The sequence below is a fragment of the Adiantum capillus-veneris genome, chromosome 4, assembly GCF_014529385.1.
Source record: "Adiantum capillus-veneris isolate H3 chromosome 4, ASM1452938v2, whole genome shotgun sequence".
Classification (NCBI taxonomy): domain Eukaryota; kingdom Viridiplantae; phylum Streptophyta; class Polypodiopsida; order Polypodiales; family Pteridaceae; genus Adiantum; species Adiantum capillus-veneris.
Genome location: NC_140934.1, coordinates 25493491 through 25501370, shown reverse-complemented (window position 1 = coordinate 25501370; position 7880 = coordinate 25493491). Strand labels below are relative to the sequence as shown.

Here is a 7880-nt window from a genome sequence, read left to right as displayed (position 1 = left end):
AGTTAAGTGCATTAATTATTCGAGATTATAGGGATAATTACAATTGAGATTATATCGAGACAAGGTTTTCTACTGATGAATGTTTTTTTCTAATGTACGTACTACATGTAAATTCTTACAAACAGAAAGTATTTCAAAAAAAAATAAATCATGGAATGGTTGGTAGCATAGAAGGTGAAAGTTGACTGTGTTTTTCCTTTCTTCTTTTGTAGTTATTATGAGTACAATGAATGAGGACATCGATGCATGTAACCTCACCTTCTTTGTTTTGTGTTATGGCATTGACAAAGCATGTTGCACCGTTTGCCACACCGATTGTCAAGTCAGTGTTTTCAGTGATCATGCAGCACACGCCAATTGCGATCAAATCTAGCTCATTGAACTTAGGGTCTAGGAGCCACTACTGAAGGACATTTATGTTACCCCCGTTCGTCTTTGTTTCAACTTTTGTAATGTCTGTTTGAGTGTACAACTTATTCAAGGCCAGGTTGTTATAATATTGGAAGTCTCATCTGTGAGTACAAATTATCGGAGTGGAGTTGTTGATGTAGTCATGCATATGTGCTTCATCTCTAATACATGCAGCCAAGGTACAATTGATCTTATCTACAATTGGTTTTCTTTCACAAACAATGGTCAAGAATCGAAGAAATTCAGGTTCCGTTGCATATCTTACAGAGCATGACATCCTATAGAAAGTTGCATGTAGACAGTGGACCGAGCTTGTGATATGGCATGTGTTACAAAGCTCCCGTGCGTAAATACAAAATGGGGGTAGTTAGGCAAGATCACCAAGCAAGAGACCACATTTGTTGTTGAAGGGATCTGCCTATGTATTGCTTGTTACGTTGACACTTTGTCTTACGATAAGGTAAAAAGTCGTTTGGATTAACATGGATAGCTCCTTTAAACTTATAATATCTGTCCAAATATCACTCATCGGTGTCATGAATAGAGAGGGGTTATTGTTGATTCGTGGTTGATATCTTGAACTGGTAATGTATTTTAGATGCACTGTTGTCAAGTCTTGTTGTTCCCGCAACGATGGCAAAGCGCCCAACAGTAATACAAAAGTGAGGTCAATAGGAGTATCTGTCCAAATATCAATCATCAGTCATGAATAGAGAGGGGTTACTATTGATTCGTGGTTGGTATCTTGAACTGGTAATGTATTTTAGATTTGTTGTCAAGTCTTGTTGTTCCCGCAACGACGGCAAAGCACCCAACAATAATACAGAAGTGAGGACATTAGGAATATCTATTTTATTTGTCTGTCGAACTTGTTTATCGCTATATATGTGAGGTATGCCACTGTGCAGGAGGGACATATTTCTAGATTGTGAACAAAGATGTCAGATTACATGCTCCAATCTTTATGCAATGCAGTAATTCTATACCATGACCTAGCATACAGATGGTAAGCTAGTTTCAAGTTGGTTGCAGTTTTCTCCCTAGCTTATTGATACTTTGACTGTAATCTTCTAAGTCTTGAGAACTTTATACTGACACCTAGTACGAGAGAAACGAGGACATATATAGTATGATATTAATTATTTCGATAGTATGGTATCAATTATATAGAGCTAAAGTAAAGATGCACCAAGGTGAATTCACTACTGTGATACACAACTTGCATTCACTATTGTAATACATCACATGCATTGGCTAGCAATTGCAATAAAGAGTTGTGTGTGTAACTAGATATCGACGTCAAGTGTATAGTCTTGAAAACGAGATCCAAATAAATTGAAGCAAAGGAAGTAATGCAAAAAATTCTAAAACAAACAAATAGATAAAGCATAAATGACCTGCAACAATAAATGAGGTGCTTTACTGACCTGCAATGTTATACTGCTGCTTTTGGAGTGTCCAATCTAGAGGCCGATTTTTTAGTCGAGCTACAAAAAATCAATGTGAATAGTTAAACATATCGTCTTGCAATGAAATGTCATAGATTGAAAGTGCAAAGTATACAGTGTACGTCATACAAAGGTGCCATACAAAAGTATGGTGGAGAGTTGGCACTGTGGTCTCTCCAAAAAATTATAAGAAACGGAAGCCGTGCCTTGCCCTGTAGCATTTATGTGTTGCGCCAAGCAAACACATGCGTGTGGGAAATTGGATGCAGATAACGAACCTTGTAGTGTTGTTGAGCTGGAGCCGTGCTTGTGCAATTGGATCGTGTAGTGTTGTGAATATATGTCCTCCCTGCCATACACAAAACACGCTGCTGTAACTTTATGTTCTATGTCCTTTGATCAATATTACCTTCTCTCTCTCTCTCTCTCTCTCTGTGTGTGCGCATGCGTGCGCGCACGTGTGTGTATTGTAAGCTGCTTCTGTCAGCTATTATGTCTTCTTGCCATAGAGACGGTATACTCAAGCTCGTCATTGACAGCTGTAAAAGATCTATTGATTCCTTTGACAGCGATCTCATTTTCAAGAGCAATAGATTTGTTTTCTGTATTGAGTGTCTATTGCTGAACTTCTGTGAGTCCCGTGCTTTGAGCAGTATAGAGAGCAACAAAAACTCTAAAGATTCATCGATTTCGAGCCTCCAATAACCACTTTCCGCGTGCAGGGGACGCAATAGCCATCCATTAGAAACTAATAGCTCTAGTCAAAACATGCAACTTGCAGGCTCTCAAGGTGCGATCCCTCCAAAAAGATGCAGAAGTCAGACGGACGATATGTAGCACAGGGTTTTCATATGTTGCACCAGTTGTTGGCGGCAACTAGATCGTGTGGAGAGCCATCAAACGGACATGGCGTTGATGAATGGATGAAACAATAGCCTGGATCTGCTTGGCATCGCTAATAGGTCTCTTCCAAATCGCTTACAACCTCGTCCCTTGAGAGAGAGACAGGCATTGACTGCTCCATGTTGTAACTCAGAAACATAAAATCTATAGCACACCGTTGTTGCGCACTAGACTCGGGTTGACCCAACCACCTCAAATCCCATAACCATGAGACGCGCTCGTGAAGGTAAGGTTCAATTGAGCCTTTGCTCCACCATGGAAGTCCCTAAGTCGCCACGACATCTCCTATGAAGAGGACGAGACCCTACCAAAGGGTAAAGATCGGAGTATTTCCTTTTTTCAACGACAACAAGGCTGATGGCAGTGGGTTCTTTTTAACTGGGGCAGTGTTGTAAGGCTGGTGATGTGCAACATTGGATTGATTTCTTTATCGATGCTCAGGATTGAGCCAAGTGCTGTGGGATTATTTGAAAAAAGCACCTTTGCTTACCAAGTAAAACATTCAAACCACGCCTTTTCTATTGTACTAGTTAACATCCCTCAGAGTCAGCTACAGCAAAGGAAGGTTCTGCTATTGGCATCGACCTGGGTACCGCATACTCCTGTGTAGGTGTGTGGCATCATGATCGTGTGAAAATCAACATCAACGACCAAGGAAACCGAACCATGTCTTTCTATGTGGCCTTCACTGAAACTGAGCGCCTCTCGATAACCCGGCCAAGAACCAGGTCGCCATGAATCCCATCAATACCGGTTTTGGTACGTTCTCATATCTTGATTTGATTTGATTTCTAGGATATGCATGATCTGCAGCTAGTATGCACATGGATATGGATTTACAAGTTGTTGGTTGGATTTCCATGCATGATCTGTAGCTCTTCTAATTGTCATTCATGCAATCTTGCTCTGCTCTTAGACTCTTCCATGTTCGGGTGTATTACAATCACCTGGTTACCCATGGGTACTTTTGTATTTTGTTGTTTCCATGTACCTATGTGCAGCAAGTAGTTTCTCATCGGAGGCTGCCCACGTCCTGTAGCTCTTGCCCTAGTGGTGTATCAATAGTATTTGCTGGGGCAAAATATATCTGACTTGCTCTTTCTGTTGATTTCTTTTACAAATGCCAAGCACCTCATTGGACGACAATACTCCAATCCTTGTGTGTAGAGAGATGTGAAGCTATGTCCTTTCAAAGTAGTTGCTGGCCTAGTGACAAGCCATTGATTGAGGTGCACTACAAGGGTGAATAAAAGCAGTTTGCTGTAGAGGAAATATATTCTATGGTGTTGATAAAGATGAAAGAAATTGCTGAGGCGTTTTTGGGCGCCACAGTTAAGAATGTCATGATTATGGTGTCTACATATTTCAATAATTCTCAAGAGGGAAGTCACCAAGGATGTGGGTGTCATTCCCGGCTCGAATGTGATGAGAATCATCAATGAACCTACTGCTACAGCGATTGCTTATGGTTTGGACAAGTCCTGATTTTTCACCTTGGATATGGAACCTTTGATGTCCCTCGTCTTACAATTGAAGAAGGTATGTTTGAGGTGAAGGAGGTGAAGACCACTACTCGAGACACTCATCTGGTAGACAAGGACTTTGAGCATCGCATCGTCAGCCACCTCATGCAGGACTTCAAGAGGAAGTACAAGGATATAACAAGCAATGCCAGGGCCCTGTGCAGTCTCATGACAGATTGATAGAGGGCAAAGAGGGTATTGTCATTCGCCGCTCATACAACTATTGAAATCGACTCTCTCTATGAGGGTATAGACTTCTACTTCACTATCACAAGAGCCCAATTCAAGGAGCTGAGCATGGACCTGTTCCAAAAGTGCATGGAGCCAATGGAAAACTATTTGCGAGATGCAAAAACTGGAGAAGACCCTTTTTTTCAAATCAGGAAACACTGCTAGAGATCAAGGGATCGTAGCTGTTGGATATATCAGCTGGCCTAATGCTGGGGCAGCCCAGGGCTTCCTGTCCCTGCACATTCAGCATACATGTTGACCAAGGCAGTGCCAAGTTTTTTTTTTCAATAGACCTTGACTAACAATATCGTCATGAGTTCTTTTGTCCATCTTAGCGTCTTTCAAGTTGCCACATGACTTCAAGATGTAAGCATAGGTTATTGCATCTGGAGAGATGCACTCACTTTGTATCAACTGAAACATCCCATAGCTTCTTGGCCCCCCTCCTATTTAGCATATCCTGCAATCAGTGCATTCTTAGAGTTAACATTCCGCAAAGGCAACCCCTCAAGAACCTTTTGTACTTTTTTGAAGCACACCACATCTAACATACATGTCGATCAAGGCAGTGCCAAGCACGCAGCTTCTCTCACAATATCATCATTTCCCATCTCACAATGTCATCATTGCCCATATTGAGTCCTGTGTAGGGCCACATGCCTTCAAGATGCAAGCATAGGTGATTACATCTGGAGAAACGCCCTGGTTTTGCATCCGCTAAAAACAGCCCAAAGCTTCGCAATCAATGCATTCCAAGAGACGACAATCCAGATAGGAAGCTCGTCAAGCACTTTCTAAGCCATCTGAAATATTTGGCATACATGTCAACCAAGCAACAACATCTTGTGTAATGTCACATGCCTTTAAGATGCAAGTGTACCTAGGTGATTGCATCTGGAGAGATCCCATCTCTTTGCATCTGCTGAAAACAGCCCAGAGTTTCCTGGCCCTGTTCCTGTTGGGAAAATCCCACAATCAATGCACTCCAAGAGACAACATTCCAAGACATTAGATATTATTCTTGCGTGACACCACTAGATAGCATGAAATGGAAAAAATTCAGTGCTTCCTTCTCATGTCCATTCTCTATCAATACAGACAAGGGTGTGATGTTTTAAGCAAAAAAGCTATCCAAAGCAGTCTTTGCCTTCCAAAGGTCCCCGCATCTTCCATACATGGTGACAAGTGAAGCTTGAATAAAACTGTCGAGTTGGTACCCAAGATAAAAGAGTGTTAGGAAATAAGACGTAGCTAAATAGATAATTGAGTAGATTACTTAATGGAGAGAGACAGATTTATATACACGAGATTATAGAGTAGAGAGAGAGAGAGAGTACACACGATATACGTGGTTCACCCAATGTGGGCTACGTCCACGGGAAAGCAGCCACTCAATGGCTTTAGTACTTCAAAACAAGAAGTAGTTTACAAAGGGATTATACCCTTAATGGAGCTCCCGCCTTGCTTCACTATACCCTTAATGGAGCTCCCGCCTTGCTTCACTCTCACCACCTCACACTCACCTTGTTGCATCAACTTCACACTATGAAATGTGTGTAGAAATGGCCTCCTTTTATAGGCCAAAAGAGCTGTCCTCTCTTATGAGAGACAGCCATGTGTAGCCGCCCTTGTGCGAATAAGTCCAAATCGGACCCTCCAATCCGCCCATGTGTGGCCGCCCTTGAGAAGACAAGTCCGCTTTTGAATTCGGCCACCGGCCACCGGCCATTGACTTCCGACCACCGGCCATTGGCCATTGACTACCGGCCACCGGCCAACCGACCGGTTGTTTTCCGACCACTTTCCGACCGCCGTCCGGCCATAATATTCCGACGAAAAGGAATATTCCGGCGAAAAAAAGTCTCGGGGGCCTCCACCCCCGAGGCCTTTAAAGTTGCCCCTGATTCTTGTCCGTGAAAATTTTGGTTTCCGGTGAGTGATTTTCCTTCACGCACGATGGCTTCTCCTCATAATGGGGGCCTTACAAATGTGCGCTTTTACCACAGAAAATTACAAGGGTAAATCAGGCTCCATACTTAACAATCTCCCACTTGGAGACTGATCTCCAAACCAAACCTGTGACTGCTTTCCATTCTGGCTTTTTATCCTTGAATGCCGATTGAAGATGAGCAAAAGCTCAACTTCTCCTTGTTGACCACCTTTGTAAACATGTCTGCAGGATTTTCACTTGTATGCACCTTTCCTAGCTTTAGTTGTCCCTCTTCCAAAAGAGTGCGTATGAAGTGATATCTCACCTCAATGTGCTTTGTCCTTGAATGAAAGGCTGAGTTCTTCGCAAGATGGATAGCGCTTTGGCTATCACTGTACAAGACACACTGGCCTTGTCCAGACCATAGCATACATTAGAGAACCTACTGCTGCAGCATATGGAACTTTAGACATATAGGCTATCTCCTCTTGTGTCTTTGGACACATATCCTTCGTTAGTTTAAAATGACCAGCCAAAGGTGTAGAAACTGGTTTTGCATTTTGCATTGCAAACCTTTCTAGTACCTTCTTGATGTAATCTTCTTGAGATAGCTTTATTGTCTTCTTCGTCCTGTCCCTTGATATTTTCATACCAAGTATCCTCTTTGCAGCACCTAAATCTTTCATTGAAAAAGATTTGGACAGCTCCTCTTTTAGGTCTTTGATGTCCTGCATGTTAGCACTTGCAATCAACATGTCATCAACATACAACATTAGGATGATGAATTTCCCATCTCCCAAATTCTTCGTGTAGACGCAGTGATCCGAGTTGCATCTTGTGAATCCATGATCCAACATCCATCGATCAAACTTCAAGTACCATTGTCTTGATGCTTGCTTTAAACCATACAAGCTCTTCTTTAATCTGCAAACCATTTTCTCCTTACCTTTTACTTCATACCCCTTTGGTTGAAGCATGTAGATTTCCTCCTCTAAGTCACCGTGAGGGAATGCCGTATTTACATCCATTTGCTCGAGATTTAGATCATGAGCAGCCACAAGGCTTAAGACAAGCCTAATTGAGTTCATTTTTACAACAGGAGAAAATATTTCATTGAAGTCAATACCTTTCTTTTGAGCAAAACCTTTTACCACAAGCCTAAATTTGTACCTTTTCTTCCCACCTTCTTCTTCCTTTATCTTGTACACCCATTTGTTTTGAAGTGCCCGCTTACCTTTAGGCAACTCAACCAACTCCCATGTTTGGTTCTGATGTAGTGAGTCCATCTCCACTTGCATGCTCTTCGTCCATTCTTCTTTGGATTCATGTTGCATAGCTTCTTCATATGATTCCGGCTCTCCAGAATCTGAGATCAAGAGATGGTTGAAGGAAGGAACAAACCTTTCTGGAGGTCTACTTGCTCTTGTAGATCTT

At 42.1% G+C, this 7880-nt stretch overlaps 1 pseudogene; it reads left to right on the top strand.

The window, feature by feature from the left end:
• The first annotated feature begins 2969 nt into the window (after window positions 1-2969).
• On the top strand, window positions 2970-4681 carry LOC147458882 (heat shock cognate 70 kDa protein-like; annotated as a pseudogene).
• Window positions 4682-7880: the final 3199 nt, after the last annotated feature.